Genomic DNA, 19,367 nt, shown 5'->3' with positions numbered 1-19,367 from the left:
TAAACATCTTTTAATATACAACTCATATGACCGTTTAGCTTCTTCCATATGAAAGTAGATTCATCAAGGTTAATTTACATAATTTATTCACTATTTAATTCCATTTCTAAAATTTTTAGTGATTTTTCAAATCCACACCACTGCTGCTGACAGCATCTGCCTTTGAGGTAGACTTTACCTATTTCATAATTTCCATGATTCAATTAGCCCTTTTTGCTAACATGGCACAAGGAATGATCATGATTAACCATTCCAATGGCTAATCGTTTCCAAACATTTCCATACCTCTCGACGGACGACATACAAAACGATTATAATGCTATGATCAAGTATACTTAAGCCATTTTCGCATGGCTATCCAAATTTATACAAAATCCAAGGGGTCTATGACCAACAAACGAAAGAGTAGTCCTATACATTGACCAAAATATCCTCTCACTACTAGTCTATTCTATACATGCCATAAGATATTCCAAAACGTAGCAGTACCAAACAGTGGGTAGTGATAGTGTGACTAGTTGCTGACAATCCCCGAGCCTGTAGCTTCCAAATGAGATCTATAAAACAGAGGAAACAAAGTACACGGAGTAAGCATTAAAATGCTTAGTAAGTTTCAAGCAGTGTCAACAGATAACAATCAACTTATAACATAATTTTTTGTATTTTTACTTCACTCTTCCTTCGGGCATACAAACCCTTTTTCCGAATATGCACGTCTCATCATATGTAATAGGCAGATAAATTCTCACTTGACGGTGACCTCTTATGATCATAGGTGCATTACCTATTTTTACCTGACTTTCTACATTGACCAAATGCACAATAATCATAGAACAGTCTTATTGCTTTACTCACATGTGCATCACATGACGACCTTGTGATTTAGTCTAAGTCAAACTTAAATATAATCTCAAATACATACCTGACCAACTTAATGCATTGAACGTATTTATTACTAATTGTCACTATGAAGTCGCATAATCTTACGCTTTACTTGAATCTTCAGCAAAACCTTTAGTTCGGGGCTTACCCGGACAAAATCTCCACACGTAGTCATCGGGTCATTAGAGCTCGGATGTAGTACGAGCACGAAGCCTACGGTCATTAATCAGTGATAATATTCTCGCATAAAGCCTGCGGGGTTTTAACCCGGATATAGTACTGACACAAATGCCCTTCAGGACTTATCACATTTATACACTTCCACATCCATCACTTTGGCCACTCGGCCCTATCACATATATACACTTTCACATTCATCACATTGGCCATTATGCCTTATCACATATATATACACCTTCTCATTCATCACATCGGCCATTAGGCCTTATCACATATATATACACTTTCACATTCATCACATCGGCCATGAGGCCTTATCACATATATACACACTTTCACATTCATCACATCGGCCATTAGGCCTTATCACATATATACACACTTTCACATTCATCACATCGGCCATTAGGCCTTATCACATATATACACACTTTCACATTCATCACGCCTTATCACATATATACACACTTTCACATTCATCACATCGGCCATTAGGCCTTATCACATATATACACACTTTCACATTCATCACATATATATATCTCATACATATTTCATATTTTTCTTGTACATCAATTTCAGCAATAGCTTATAAGCAACTCAAATAGTTTCATCAAAGTTTACAACAAAATCACATATTCACTACAAACAGTTTTCCTGAGCAACAGTCACTAAATTGTTTATAACTGGAGCTACAAAACTCAAAATCAATTCCCGTTAATTTTCCCCGAATGTAGACTCATGTATCTTTCATCCATAAAATTTTCAGAATTTTAGGTGTGGCCAATCAATACCAGATTTTTCTTAAAGTTTCCCCTATTTCACTGTTTGACTAACCTGACCAGTCTTCACTACAAATCAAAATTCTCATTGTACAGAATTCAAAGTATGTTCTACTTGATTTCATTTGAAACTAGACTCATTAAGGAGTCTAAGCATATAAATTTTATCTTCTAACCATTTTTGTACAAATTATAGTGATTTTCTTAAAACCGAACTGGGGATTTCGGAGTCATTCCGACACTGTCCCGTACAACTTTAAATATCTCTTTATAGGAAATTTCTTTGCTTCCACGGTCTCTTCTATAAGAAACTAGACCAACTAAGCTTTGATTACATATTTTATTCAGCCTATAATTCCACACCAACAATTTATAGTGATTTTCTAAAATCACATTACTGCTGCTGTCCAAGCAATTTATTACAATTTGCTCTTAAATTTCCAAGTCCAAACACTTATGAACTTACCATTTGGGTTTAAGACATATCATGGCCACATCATATCTTATCAAATCAACTCATTATGTCCTATTATGATTGAATTTACTCAACGATTAATCGCTTAAAACTTACCTCGGATATTTTGAATAGTTGCGGATAGGCTACTAATTGCTTTTTTTTCTTTTCCTTTATCTGATTTTGACCCTCTTAGCTCTTGAGCTTGATTCAAACAAATAGATCTTATTTAATAACTTATCAAATTAGCTATTCGATTAAATACATGTATATTATACAATTAAGTGCGAATGATTTTATTAACTAGTTATTCAAGCATTATACATATGCTCTACTCATGCCCCATCGAACATAATACTAGCTTAATACCTTGCATATTAGGATTTCATAGACATCATTTAGTTTCACATAGTACACATATTGTCCCAAATCGACACAAGAGTCAAACGCATCACTCAAAATGCCGAAATCCAATTAAGTCTACCATTATAGCATTATCATATTTACGGTCAAACATAGCAATAAGACTAAATAGGCTTTACTAGCCACACGTAGTTCAATTATAACATAACTTCACTTACTTATATGTACATTCAGCAGCTTGATAATTAAGTTAATATCATGGTATCATAACTCATCATTTATCAATATGTCATTAATAAAATATGTTCATGTCAAATTTACTCCCAATCACATCTCAAAATTCAACAAGCTTAGAACTCATTTAATAATTAAATTCCATTTCAGAGTATCAAAACATTATCAAATGTATACTCATCCTAATGACCGAATGCACATTACCTAAGCACTTAACAATTTTTCTTTAGCCATTAAACTCATTCGGCAATGATAAGTACAATTTAACAAACCTTAAATTTAACTTGGTCCAAAACCGAATGCTATTTGAGCATTAAGCTCATGTTCGTTTCATTATTGAGCAAGTATTATAACTCAACTAACTCCATTAGCCGACTACTCAAGCTCATTTGAGCCACACATAGTAATTTAGTTTGTTTATACTCAATTAGAAACATTTCTCCTTACAAATTATCAAAACATACACAATGTAACCCATTGAGCTCATACCGAATGCTTCATGCATCACAAACACAAAATCATATCAGGGGTCATTTTAGGAGCTTCAAAACCAATTTAAATTTCTCAAAATCCAAAGAAAAACATATGAAATCATACCTAAATTTCCAGCACAAGATGGTCGAATGCCTTAGGTGTTCTTCCTTCCATTTTCCTTTCTTTTCCTTATGGTTTGACAATTGAAAAAAAGATGATGGAGCTTTGTTTTTATCACCATTTACTAATATAAATTTATTATTTCAATATATAAAAATCATTTTATAATACAATGTTTATTTATATCCTTATTATACATAATCCCCACCAATTGAAAATGGAGACAAGAGAACACATTATCACATGCATGTGTTGGTCGGCCATTTACATTCAAAGTTGGTCAAATTGACATGCAAGTCCACATTTTTGAATGCATGCTCTATTAGATCACTTCATATATTTACCTAACCTATTTTACCAATGTTTCATATAAGTCCCGTTTCAAGATTTCACATACAAATGGCAAAATTAATGCTTGAAATTTTCACACATGCATTTACTCACATCATGAACATAGAATATAACTTTCAACTATTTATAAAACTTGGTTTCGTGGTCCCGAAACCACTTTCCGACTAGGGTCACATTAGGGGTGTCACACCAAAAGTCACAACCATTGAGCATGTCTTAGCTAAAGCATATTTATCTATAATTCAAGCATATGCAACTACTTATTTCCATACCAAAACAAACTTAACTAAATTCTATATCAAACATAACCTAATTAGCCACATTTCAAACATGCCAACACTTACCACTTTTGTCATAAAACCATACATCAATTTGATCATATAAACATCAACCATTATAGCATCAAAGTGCCAAAAGCACACCAACCAAATTACCATATTTACAAGCCAAACATAACAACTAGGACATTAATATTAGTCCACCTATACATGCCATTATTGTAATAGCCTGTTTATCAATGGTTTCATGACCACAAATCTGACAAGTGAGCCCGTAAACTTTATTATTTAATATCTACGAGTCAATTATTGTATTAAATTAAATTTTGAATAAAAAAATTATGTAATTTGATTAAATAATTAAGTTCAAGTAGTAAGACCTTAAAGTCAAGTGGTTTTAGAAAATAAGGTATCGAGACCTCATTTCTATAAACCGATCATGTAAATATTTTTTTAAATATTTATGGAGTGTTATTAAGGTCGTATTAAAGTTTCGTTAAAAAATTTTGATGTTTAAATGGTTAATTAAAGAAAAACGATTAAACTGTAAAAGTCGTAAAAGTTGCTTGCTATTAATTTTCTTAGTTCAATTGTCTAATTAGTTAAGATTGAGGGATTTATGTTCTAAATAAACCATAATTAAATTATGGTGGATGGCACATGGGTGATTTTCTAAGTAAATATGTATTAAATTATATTTATTTGTTAAAATATGTTAAGTTAATAAAGTAATGGTAATAAAAGAAACATAATTCAATGTCATCTTCTTCTTCGAAAACCATGGTTAAAAAATTTGGGAGCTTCGGCCATCCCTTTTTATCCTTGCATGGTATGTTTTGTTACTCTGTTTCTTGTAATTTTTATGTTTTTGAGATCATTGCAACTAAGTCCAACTAGCTCGTACCTCCATTTTTGAAACTGTTAAAGATTTTGAATGTTGCCATTGATGAATTTTTGTGATTTTAGTTGTTAAATGATGAATTTGAGGTATTAGTTGTTATTTATAAGTATTTTGTTAAGTGATTTAGATTAATTTAACGATTAGGGATTAAATTACTGAAATAGTAAAAATACAAGGATTTAGTGTGACATTGTTACCAATGTAGGCTGTAATGGATGCTATTAATATTCGGCTGGTATGAATTTTTAATAAAATTGGTTTATTTGCATGATTAGGACATAGGGACTAAATTGAGTAAAAATGAAAAGTTAAGGGTAATTTTGTAAAAATGTCAAAAATGACTAGATTGCATAAAATTAATTGGTTTTGCTGTTTGAATTAATGAAATTAATGGAATTATTATTTTAGATCGAAAACGAGATGAAAATCAAGGAAAAGAGGAAATTACCAAATAGCCCATGTAATTAGTCATTACTACAATTTAGCCAAGTAAGTTCATAGTGATTTATTATTTAATGTAATTCACTTGTGATTATTATTGTTGTTCTCTAGCTAATTGATTTATATATATGTGAAATTACTTGATTATTTGTATAACAATGAGTGTTGCAAATACTTATGTATATATGATATTGAGAAGAGATTATTAATAGTCTTTTTCATGGAATTGTATTAAAGTTATATGTGAATGAGGTGAATTTAAGTATGTGTACGGAAATGAAGAAGTGGCCCTTCGGTACCCTTGAATGCACATCTATGCCCTTGTTTGTACTTTGATACCCCTGAATGCACATCCGTGTCCCTATTTGTACTTCGGTACCCCTGAATGCACATCTATGCCCCTATTTGTACTTCGATACCCCTAAATGCACATCTGTGCCCCTAATTGCATTTTGGTGCTCCTGATTGCACATTCGTGCTCCTAATTGCACTTTGGTGCCCTTGTTATGCATCTATAATGCCCTTAGTGTGGTATAGTTACCCGAGAATCTGAGTCAAGTTATTTGTTCATCAGGGTAAAGGTTAATGGCATTTACAAAATTATTTATGTGCTTATGGGCTAATGTATAGACAAGATAATAGTAAATATTAAATGTTCAATGATCTATTTGATCATTTAAATACTTATATAAGTGAGTTTGGACTGAATTTGTAACACCCCTAACCCGTACCCGTTGCCGAAAAGGGTTACAGAACATTACCGGAGCTTTCAGAACAATTACGAATAATTCACATTAATTACTATTCATTTACCAAAATTATTCATAACGTCCCTTAAATGGACCCGCAAGACCCAAAACGAGTATTAGATCAGTCTGGACTTGATCAGAAACTACAAGAACTTTTCGCAAAATATCAAAAATTTTCAAAGATGCAGGGCTTACACGTCCGTGTAGTCCAAGGGACACACCCGTGTGACCCTAGGACACACCCGTGCTGCAAGCCGTGTTCGAAACTAGGTATCTCTCTGACTTGTACAACACGGCCAGCCACACACCCATGTGCTAGGCTATTTGGTTAATTAAAATTTTTAAAACTAGGTGTGGGTTTCACACGGCCAAGACACACGCTCATGTTCTAGGCAGTGTAGCACACACGGCTAAGACACACGCCCATGTCTCTGCTCGTGTGCTCAATTTTGAGCATTCTGTTTCTCGAATTTAAGATGCAGGGGACACATGGCCTAACCACACGCCCATGTACCAGGCCATGTGTCATACATGGTCTAGACACACGTCTGTGTGTCCACCCGTGTGGACAAAATAAAGCCATTTCTAGCTTCATTTCTCACCCAAAAATTTACCAATATCCTACACCAAAACTTACGTCCAAATACCAACCAATTCAAGCATTGATTTAAAGCAAATTCTAACATCTAATATGATACATCATTGCATATATAACTATGATTATAATATTACCTTTGTTTAAGCTAAACATTAAACATCACTTGATCATCCATACTTAACATATATGTATTTATCATGACATAATGATTTATAAGTAACAAAACAAACTCTTACTAGTCATTCCAATGGTTAAATTACAAATAACATATTCAAGCCATCTATGGTCAAGTTAACCTATACATGCCATTATACCAAAATAAGTTTACTATTTATACCAAAATAAGTTTGTGGATAGTGTGATGGTGCTCCAACCATTCACCAACCTTCACGAGCTTCTGAGCACTATAAAATAGAGAAAAGTAAACCTGGTAAGCATATTATGCTTAGTAAGTTCGTATAACTGGAATTAAAGTTACCAATCTCATTTATTAAAATTTATCATATAATAACATGTTTACATCAACTTGGCAAAATTTCCTAAACACATGCATTCAATCAAACATGTTAATCACAAAATTCTCATATACATCAAGTAAATATAGATGAGCTCATCATGCTATATTCTTGCAAGACATTATTCATTTCATCTCATAATTCTCATATCATGTCAAGTATTTTGTCTGTTGAATCATTGAAATTTCGATGGATACTTAAATAGTACACTCAATGTGTACAATTCACAGCCTGTAATCAATGCACAGTCTCAACGATCCATCTTTCTTCTTCACAAATAGAACCGGTGCACCCGAAGGTGAGAAACTGGGTCAAGCAAGGCGTCTATCGATCAACTCTTGCAACTGTGCTTTCAACTCCTATAATTCGGTAGGAGCCATTCTGTAAGGTGCTATAGATATAGATGTTGTTCCCGGGACAAGATCTATAGAGAATTTCACTTTTCTAACCGGTGGTAAACCAGGTAACTTTTCTGGAAATACATCAGGAAATTCAAATACAACTGGCACTGATTGAATCTTTGACTCAGATACTTTAGTGTCCAACACATATGCAAGATAAGCTTCATAACCCTTTCTAACATATTTCTATGCTGATATTGCTAAAATCACATTAGATAACCCATCTAATTTATTAGATTCAACATAGAGTAACTCATCATTCTAACATTTCAACACAATATATTTCTGTTTACAATTCGCCACTGCATCATATTGAGTTAACCATTCCATTCCTAATATCACATCATATTCATCAAATGGAAATAACATCAAATCACTCGAAAACCAATAACCTTTTACCATCAATGGACAGTTTTGTAACATCCTAACTCGTATCCGTCGCTGGAACAACGTTACAGAGCATTACCATAGTTTTCAGAAAATTTACAGATAATTCATATCAATTTCTAGTTATTTTCCGATATTAACCATAACATCCCTAGGATAGACCCTCGAGGCATGAAATGAATGTTAGGATCGGGTTGGGACTAAACCGCGAACATAGGAAAACTTTCATGAAATTTAAAAATTTTACTCATGTATAGGGGTCACACGCTTGTGTGGGTAGGCCGTGTGACTCACACAGCCAAGTGACACAGGTCACACAGCCATGGCCCTAACTCGTGTAACTTTCTACTTACAAAACATGAAGGTGCAATTTTCACACGGCCAAGACACACACCCGTGTTCTAGGCCGTGTAGCAAACACAGCTGAGAGACACACTTGTGTCTCTGCCTGTGTGCTCAATTCTAAGCATTTTGTTTACCAAATTTTAGGTTCAGGGGACACATGGCTAAACCACATGCCCATGTGCCAGGCCGTGTGTCACACACGGTCAAGACACATGCCTGTGTGTCTACCTGTGTGGACGAAAATAGGTCACTCAAGGCCACTTTTCTCACCTTTTTCAAAATTTACCTACAGATAACATTTGTACACACTAATATATCCCAACCAAACAACCAATTCAGGTTAGATATCAAGCTTTAAACATAATACGTCAACACATTATTCATTTGTATAAACTTACTTTGTCATTTCCATTCATGAACTACTAATAGATACTATTAAATATATGCACATAGACTAACATATATGTATATAAGCTTTTCATAACTATATTACAAGATTACTTTCTTTTCATTCCATCCTATACATGCCATATAAACCATAAGATACTTTGTAAAATCTACCGAAGAAAATCTAGATAGACTGGCCCAATGTGTTGATCTGATCCTCAGAACTCTTGCTAAACAACACAGAACATTAAACACACAGGAGTAAGCTTATGAAAGCGTAGTAAGTTCATAGGCTTTAAAATAAGTCTTACCGAATAGATATTAACAAAACATTAAATAGAGCTTTTCATTAATATTCCCTGTCAATCACAACCTCAAACGTTGAATTTATTTGATTGAGTTCTATATCACAACTGATTAAATTCTTTCACTTTCATTCATATAACACTTACCAACACTTGTCAAATTATAAAACGTCTTACGGATTTGAGTATATCGTTTGTTCAATGCCATAATCCAACTATGGTCTTTGACTAATATTGTCATGGCCCTGTCAAATTCTTTCACTCATGATGTCATAACCCGGTTATGGTCTTGTACATGTACACTTACAGCCATGGTTCAACCATGGTCTTACGTACACTGTGCCATAACTCAATTATGGACTTTTCACTAAAATGCCATAGCCTAGCTATTGTCTTACATCCACACTTTGCCAGGGTTATACCATGATTTTACCCATCAATTCATGACTTGTCACTTCACTTATCACTAAACAATTGTACTCAATCCGGCGTTCTACTCAATTTGAACATTCAATTCACTTTTCATATTCTTTCAACAATCAGAATTCAATGACAACATATAAAATAATACATTATATCATTTCTACATTAACAAATAATCATAAAGTACAACCCTATGAACTTACCGGGCTAATTTGTAAAGTTGTAGGGAATCGGGGACTAATTGACAATTTTCTCTTTTCAACGTTTAACTTTTAATTCTTGATATGGTGCAAAAATATGAAAAACTAGCTTAGGAGGTCTTCTATGGTGTTTTTAGCTGAAAAAAAAATGATGAAATCTCTAGATTTTTCAATTAAATCCTTTTTAACTAATAAATTTTAGGTTATTTCCAATTTTGCCCCTTGTTCACATTGTTTTCTTACTTATTTCATGCCCCAAACTGTCCAGCCCATTTAACTTGGGTCTAATTGCCTTTTAAATCCTTTCTTATTAGACGTTTAAGCTATTTAATCACTTTAACAAGTTTTACACCTTTTACAATTTATTCCTTTTAATTAATTAACTATCCAAAACGTTAAAATTTTCTAACGAAACTTTAATACTAACTCAATAACACTCCATAAATATTTCTAAAAATATTTATGGCTCGGTTTCTGAATTCAAGGTTTTAATACCTCGTTTTCAACCCATTTGACCTAATAAATTCTTTTAATTCACAAAATTCACTAATTCAAGAATATTTCTAATGTCACACTTGACTCATAAATATTAATTTACTAAATTTTCAAACTTACTCGTCGGATTTAATGATATCGAATCACTATTTCCGACACCATTAAAAATTAGGCTATTACAACTCTCCCCCCTTTAAGAAATTTCGTCCTCAAAATTTGTTACCTAAAAACAAGTTTGGATGTTATGATCTCATTGATTCCTTTGTTTCCTAAGTTGCCTCCCCTGAACCATGTCAATGCCATAACACTTTAACTAGTGGTACTCGTTTGTTCCGTAATTCTTTAACCTCTCGAGCCAAAATCTTTACCGGCTTTTCTAAATATGTCATATCCTGTTGAAGCTCAATTTCAATAAGAAGAATCACATGTGAAGGATCTGATCTGTACTGTCTTACAATAGACACATGGAATTCGTTATGAATCTTCTCAAGTTCCAGAGGTACAGCTAATCGATAAGCCACGAGACCAATTCTTTCAACAATTTGATATGGTCCAATAAATCTTGGACTCAGTTTTCCTTTTTTGCCAAACTATAACACTTTCTTCCACGGTGAAACCTTTAAAAACACTCGATCGCCAAGTGCAAATTTTATATCTCTTCTTTTTAAATCTGCATATGATTTTTGTTGGTCTGACGCAACTTTCAAACTGTCCCAGATGATTCAGACTTTTTCTTTAGTCTCTTAGATGAAATCAACTCCAACCAACTTGGATTCACTCAATTCAAACAAATACAATGGAGTCTTACATTTTCTACCATAAAGAGCTTCAAATGGTGCCATTTTGATGCTAGTTTGATAGCTATTATTATAGGCAAATTCAGCCAAGGGTAAATACCTTTCCCAACTGTCTCCGAACTCATGTACACAACACCTCAACATGTCTTCTAGAATCTGAATCATTGGCTCTGATTGTCCGTCAGTCTGAGGATGAAAAGTCGTGCTAAAATTCAACTTAGTACCCAAAGCTTCATGTAGTTTATTCCTGTAACACCCCGTACCCGAGACCGTTGCCAGAGTCGGACACGAGGGGTTAACAGACTTAATTCACTTATTTGCACAGTCCATTTTAAATTTCTAGATGAGCTGGCTAACTGCGTCACTGTCGTCTTAAAAATCATATCTCGAGTTCCAAAACTCGAAAACCAGTTCCGTAAATTTTTCCTGAAACTAGACTCATATATCCATCTACAAAGTTTTTTCTAGAATTTTTGGTCGAGCCAATTAATACATTTTATTAGTTAAAATCTCCCCTGTTACAGGGTTCGACTATTCTGACCTTTGCACATTACGACCTGGATATCTCCCTGTACAGGGCTTCAATACTAATGCCGTTTGTTTCTATAGAAGCTAGATTCGAAATGGAATCTGTACATATATGGCATGACTTCTAATTATCTCTGGTTAATTTATAATGAATTTCCATAGTCGGAACACGGAATCCAGAAACTGTTCTGGCCCTGTTTCGCGAAAACTTAAATATCTCATAATATACTGTTCATATGATCATTTTGTTACTTTCCTATGAAAATAGATTCATCAAGGTTCGATTACATAATTTATTCACTATTTAATTCCATTCCTACTATTTTTAGTGATTTTTCACATTCACGTCACTGCTGCTATCAGCATCTATTTTTAAGGTAGACTTTACCTATTAAGTAGTTTCCATGATTCAACTAGCCCTTTTGCATATATAGCACAAAATATGATCACGATTAACCATTCCAATGGCTAATCGTTCCCAAACATTCCCATTCCTCTTAATGAACATCATACAAGACGATTATAATATTAAGCTCAAAGTGTATATAAGCCATTTTTGCATGGCTATCCAAATTTATACAAAACCAAAGGGTCCATGACCAACAACAAAACGGGTAGTCCTATACATGCCATTTCAAAGTTCAACCAAAAGTGTACCAAAAGGGCTTTGATAGTGTGGGCGACTTCGACTTGACACTCCCGAGTCCGTTAGTGACGAACCAAAATCTATAAAAAGAGATTCAAAGAACGGAGTAAGCATTTAATGCTTAGTAAGTTTTGAGCAATGAAATTAGGCTCAACTGAAGTATAGCATTCATATAACTAAACGGATAATTTCACATACACATATATTCTCAAAAATCAGTCCTACTTTACATTTCCAACCCTTATATTCACACATAAGGGATCAACTTAACCAAAAACCGGAAGCTCCTTAATCGACTGAGCGAATACTATTTAAGAGGAATCAATTAATCCAATGCATGTACAACACATACCTTGTTGTTGAGTTTTTACGAGCGTATTAATTGAAATTATTACAGCAGATCGCTCATTCCCAAACTCAAGTAATCTTCGGGATTTAGCCGAATAGAACTACTTGCACAAGGCCTTCGAGTCTTAGCCCGGATATGGTCACTAGCATAAATGCCTTCGGGAATTAGCCCGGATATAGTCGCTAGCACAAATGCCTTCGGGTCTTAGCCCGGATATAGCAACTCGCATGAATGCCTTCAAATCTTAGTCCGGTTATAGTCACCTAGCACAAGAGCCTTCGGGACTTAGCCCGGATATCATTCGAATAACCATGCACATATATCAATAAATCATGACACATACATATTTCATTTTCATTACCAAAGCTCAAACACAAAACACTTATCACACTTACAAATTTCGGCTCAATAGCCACATACAAAGGGTATGATTTTGATTTACTTAAGACATAATCTAATCGAATCATAATCTAAGCTCCATTACTCGAAAACTTACCTCGGATGTTGTCAAACGATTTCAGCGGCTATTCGATCACTTTTTCCTTTCCCTTATCCAACTTTGGTCCTCTAAGCTCTTGAGCTAATTCAAACAAATTTAACTTATTAAAGTCTCATTATGCTAGCTTATGGCCGAACATGACAATGCATTTGATGGGTCATATGGCCACCTTTAGTTGAAATACAAAATGGTCATAGGCATTTTTAATCACATTGAGCAATTTAGTACAATTAATCAAACATTTCCTCATGTGCACCTTTATGACCAAATACACACATCATTAACCTAATATCAATTAACTAAGCACTTAACAAATTCTCCTTGAGCCGATTGTCTAAGTCAAGATAGGATCATCATTATGCTTACCTATAGCCGAATGTACAACATCAATCTATGCATTCATTCGTGTGGCCGAACATGCATGTCTATGTTGAGGCCGATTGCATACTTAATACATTCTACAAGTATGGTCACTTGTATTGACCAAATACCATTTTGTTTCAAGTTCAAAACTTGGCTAATACACATATATGCACTATTAAAGCATCCTCTCCATTCCATCAATTCAACACATGCATTACTCATCAATATACAAAATTATATTCGGCCTTAGCACACCTCTTGCTGGCCGAATTTTTCTCCATCTAGCAACATTTTATGTACTATGCCGAACCTAAAAGACCAAACACCTAGCTTAATCATTTCCAAAACACTTAACCGGCCTTTGACCAAGACTTTAAACAAAGTCTATGTTCGGCTATCACACATATGGGCATTATTAGTTCAAAGTTTTAACAAGATTAATTTCTTTGATCTTAACCTAAATGACAACCCCCATTGTTCATCTAAATTTAGCATGAAACAAACACCAACCAAGAAAACAACACCCATGGCCGAGTATCATCTTCATCACATAGCAAGATTTAAACCATGGGCTAGGTAGAACTCAAACTAACATAAAAATATGCATGAATCTCATGGAACAACATCAAACTTACCTTAACCTAGCTACAAGCATGGCCGAATCTCTTCAACATTTCCTCCTTTCTTTCCTTTTGAATTTTGGTCAAGAAGAATGAAAAAGGATGGACATTTTTTTCTTTGTTTTCATCATTTTCCTTTTCCATTTCTTTATTACTAGCTTTTTATTTTATTGTTTCCTACATACCACATTAGCACACCATGCTTAAAATATGCTATGCCCCATAGCATGGCCGCCACTAGCTCAAATATTGGGCAATTTGACATGCAAACCCACCATTTCTATAACATGCATTAATAGGCCACTTTACATTTGCCTAGCACATTTCTAAATTTTTTCACATAAGTCCTATTTACTAAAATTCACCTACAATTAAACAAAATTCACATATAAAATTTTCACACATGCATATATACATATAATAAGCATCAAATATGACAGCTAATTATTTTTATGACTCGGTTTTGTGGCCCCGAAACCACTTTCCGACTAGGGTCACATTAGGGCTGTCACAACTCTCCCCCACTTAAGAAATTTTCGTCCCTGAAAATCTTACCGGTAAATAGGTTTGGGTTTCGCTCTTTCATAGAGTTCTCGGGTTCCCAAGTAGCTTCTTCCATCCCGTGTTTGAGCCATAACACTTTTACTAATGGAACTCTTTTGTTTCGCAACTCTTTCACTTCATGAGCTAGGATACGAATCGGTTCTTCTTCATAACTCATATCGGATTGAATTTCAACCTCTGATGGATTAATTACGTGTGATGGATCAGATCTATAACGTCGAAGCATCGAAACATGAAAGACATCGTGAATCTTTTCAAGTTCAGGGGGCAAAATCAATCTATACGCAACTGGGCCAATTCATTCGGATACTTTATATGGCCCTATGAACCTCGGACTTAGTTTGCCCTTACGGCCAAATCTGAGTATCTTTTTCCAAGGTGAGACCCTAAGAAACACTTTGTCTCCCACCTGATACTCAATATCTCTTTGTTTTAAATCCGCATACGACTTCTGACGATCTGATGCTGCCTTCAGACTTTCACGAATTATTCTTACTTTACATTCAAAGATCTTTAATCAAATCCACTCCGAAAATTTTACTTTCACCGAGCTCGGTCCAAAACAATGGCGTACGGCATTTACGCCCGTATAAAGCCTCGTAAGGTGCCATCTCAATACTTGATTGAAAACTATTGTTGTAAGTGAATTCAATCAAAGGTAAATACCACTCCCATGAACCACTAAACTCGAGGATGCAACATCTCAACATATCCTCAAGTATCTGAATTATCCGCTCGGATTGACCATCGGTTTGTGGATGAAAAGCGGTGCTAAAATGCAGCTTGGTACCCAAAGCTTCTTGCAATTTCTTCCAAAATCGCGAGGTGAATCTCGGATCTCTATCCGACACAATAGAAATCGGTACCCCGTGTAATCTCACAATCTGAGAAACATACAATTCAGCTAGTTTATCCAATGAAAAATCCGTACATACGGGGATAAAATGAGCCGACTTAGTCAGCCTATCAACAACAACCCAAATCGCATCTTTCTTACTTGTCGACAATGGCAACCCGGATACAAAATCCATCGTGACTCGATCCCGCCCATTCGGTATCATGATCGGTCAAGTAAACCCGTAGGCACTTGATGTTCCGCCTTCACTTGCTGACATATTAAACACTTCGAAACAAAATCGGAAATGTCTCGTTTCATACCATGCCACCAAAACTGACATCTCAGATCGTTGTACATTTTTGTACTTCCCGGTAAATTGACATTCGACTACAATGAGCTTCGTTCAGAATCATCGGAATGAGTTCTGAATTTCTTGGAACACACAACTGACTTCTGAACCTCAAACAATCGTCATCATCAATTTGAAACTCTGATTCCATATTCAGAACACATTCAGCCCGTTTTGCAACCAATTCATCATCGACTTTCTGAGCTTCACAAATTTGATGAATCAATAATGGTTTGGCCTTTAATTCAGCTACTAACACATTGTCGGGTAGAACAGACAAGTGTACATTCATCGCTCGTAAAGCAAACAGTGATTTCCGGCTTAAGGCGTCCGCAACCACATTAGCCTTTCCCGGGTGATAATCAATGACAAGTTCATAATCTTTCAACAACTCAAGCCAACTCCTTTGCCGCAGATTCAAGTCTCTTTGAGTCATCAAATATTTGAGACTTTTGTGATCCGAATACACATGGCACTTCTCGCCAAATAAATAATGTCGCCATATTTTCAAAGCAAATACGATGGCCGCTAGTTCGAGATCATGGGTCGGATAATTTTTCTCATGTGGCTTCAATTGTCTCGACGCATAGGCCACAACTCGACCTTCTTGCATTAATACGCAACCCAACCCAAGTAGGGAGGCATCACTATAAATAACAAACTCTTTGCCTGATTCGGGCTGCACTAGAATTGGAGCTTCAGTCAAATAAGTTTTCAATTGGTCAAAACTTTTCTGACATTTTTCCGTCCATTCGAACTTAACATCTTTTTGAAGTAGCTTCGTCATTGGTGTGGCTATCATCGAGAAACCTTTTACAAACCTTTTACACTCATCGGGTGTGCAAGATAGCTCATCGAGTACCCGGATAGTGTTGTCCAACCAAAATTCAGCTTGCTTGGCATCATCGCTGTCCGTAGCTTTAAATTCAGTAGCCCCGTGTTTTTGGATTCTGTCAACTGGGGGCTTATTTGACCTTATTTGGTCAATTACCAGAGGTATTGTAGGTGCGAGGGTTGTACTTGTCGGGAATGGAGGTTGTGGAACAGCCGTATTTGTTCGAATGTATTGGTTGAACCAATCATTCATCACGCTATAAAAAGCTTGTCTAGCTTCATCATTCGGATTACTAGCAATAGGTTGAGAGTCCGCCAGCACTGTCCCTTGTGCGGGAGCAGGCGCTACACTCTCAAGATCATTAGCTACCGCTCGGTTGGGATCGGGATCCATTACTATAAATAAACACATTTGCAAATGTCAGAAATCACCACACTATCAAATATTCACAAAATGGCATGTATAGCTAGACCCAAACGTATTACGGTAGTCCTAGAATCGACTAAACCGTAGCTCTGATACCAATAAAATTGTAACACCCGTGCCGAGACCGCTTGTGAGTCGGACACGAGGGGTTAACAGACTTAATTCACTTATTTGCACAGTCCATTTTAAATTTCCAGACGAGCTGGCTAACTGCGTCACTGTGGCCTTAAAAATCATATCTCGAGTTCCAAAACTCGAAAACCAGTTCCATAAATTTTTCCTGAAACTAGACTCATATATCCATCTACAAAGTTTTTTCTAGAATTTTTGGTTGAGCCAATTAGTACAGTTTATTAGTTAAAGTCTCCCCTGTTACAGGGTTTGACTATTCTGACCTTTTCGCATTATGACCTGGATATCTCCCTATACAGGGCTTCAACACTGATGCCGTTTGTTTCTATAGAAACTAGACTCGAAAAGGAATCTTTACATATATGGCATGACTTCTAATTATCTCTGGTTAATTTATAATGAATTTCCATAATCGGAACAGGGAATCCAGAAACTGTTCTGGCCCTGTTTAAAGAAAACTTAAATATCTCATAATATACTGTTCATATGATCATTTCGTTACTTTCGTATGAAAATAGATTCATCAAGGTTCGATTAAATAATTAATTCACTATTTAATTCCATTCCTACTATTTTTAGTGATTTTTCACATTCACGTCACTGCTGCTATCAGCATCTATTTTTAAGGTAGACTTTACCTATTAAGTAGTTTCCATGATTCAACTAGCCCTTTTGCATATATAGCACAAAATATGATCACGATTAACCATTCCAATGGCTAATCGTTCCCAAACATTCCCATACCTCTTAATGAACATCATACAAGACGATTATAATATTAAGCTCAAAGTGTATATAAGCCATTTTCGCATGGCTATCCAAATTTATACAAAACCAAAGGGTCCATGACCAACAACAAAATGGGTAGTCCTATACATGCCATTTCAAAGTTCAACCAAAAGTGTACCAAAAGGGGCTTTGATAGTGTGGGCGACTTCGACTTCGACACTCCCGAGTCCGTTAGCTGACGAACCAAAATCTATAAAACAGAGATTCAAAGAACGGAGTAAGCATTTAATGCTTAGTAAGTTTTGAGCAATGAAATTAGGCTCAACTGAAGTATAGCATTCATATAACTAAACGGATAATTTCACATACACATATATTCTCAAAAATCAGTCCTACTTCACATTTCCAACCCTTATATTCATACATAAGGGATCAACTTAACCAAAAACCGGAATCTCCTTAATCGACTGAGCGAATACTATTTAAGAGGAATCAATTAATCCAATGCATGTACAACACATGCCTTGTTGTTGAGTTTTTACGAGCGTATTAATTGAAATTATTACAGCAGATTGCTCATTCCCAAACTCAAGACCGGGACTTAGCCCGGATATAGTCGCTAGCACAAATGCCTTCGGGTCTTAGCCTGGATATAGCAACTCGCATGAATGCCTTCGGATCTTAGTCCGGTTATAGTCACCTAGCACAAGAGCCTTCGGGACTTAGCCCGGATATCATTCGAATAACCATGCACATATATCAATAAATCATGACACATCCATATTTCATTTTCATTACCAAAGCTCAAACACAAAACACTTATCACACTTACAAATTTCGGCTCAATAGCCACATACAAAGGGCATGATTTTGATTTACTTAAGACATAATCTAATCGAATCATAATCTAAGCTCCATTACTTGAAAACTTACCTAGGATGTTGTCGAACGATTTTGGCGGCTATTCGATCACTTTTTCCTTTCCCTTATCCAACTTTGGTCCTCTAAGCTCTTGAGCTAATTCAAACAAATTTCACTTATTAAAGTCTCATTATGCTAGCTTATGGCCGAACATGACAATGAATTTGATGGGTCATATGGCCACCTTTAGTTCAAATACAAAATGGTCATAGGCATTTTTAATCACATTGAGCAATTTAGTACAATTAATCAAACATTTCCTCATGTGCACCTTTATGACCAAATACACACATCATTAACCTAATATCAATTAACTAAGCACTTAACCAATTCTCCTTGAGCCGATTGTCTAAGTCAAGATAGGATCATCATTATGCTTACCTATAGCCGAATGTACAACATCAATCTATGCATTCATTCGTGTGGCCGAACATGCATGTCTATGTTGAGGCCGATTGCATACTTAATACATTCTACAAGTATGGTCACTTGTATTGACCAAATAC

The sequence above is a fragment of the Gossypium arboreum genome, chromosome 1, assembly GCF_025698485.1.
Source record: "Gossypium arboreum isolate Shixiya-1 chromosome 1, ASM2569848v2, whole genome shotgun sequence".
NCBI classification, from domain to species: Eukaryota; Viridiplantae; Streptophyta; class Magnoliopsida; order Malvales; family Malvaceae; genus Gossypium; species Gossypium arboreum.
This window is presented reverse-complemented; position numbering follows the sequence as displayed.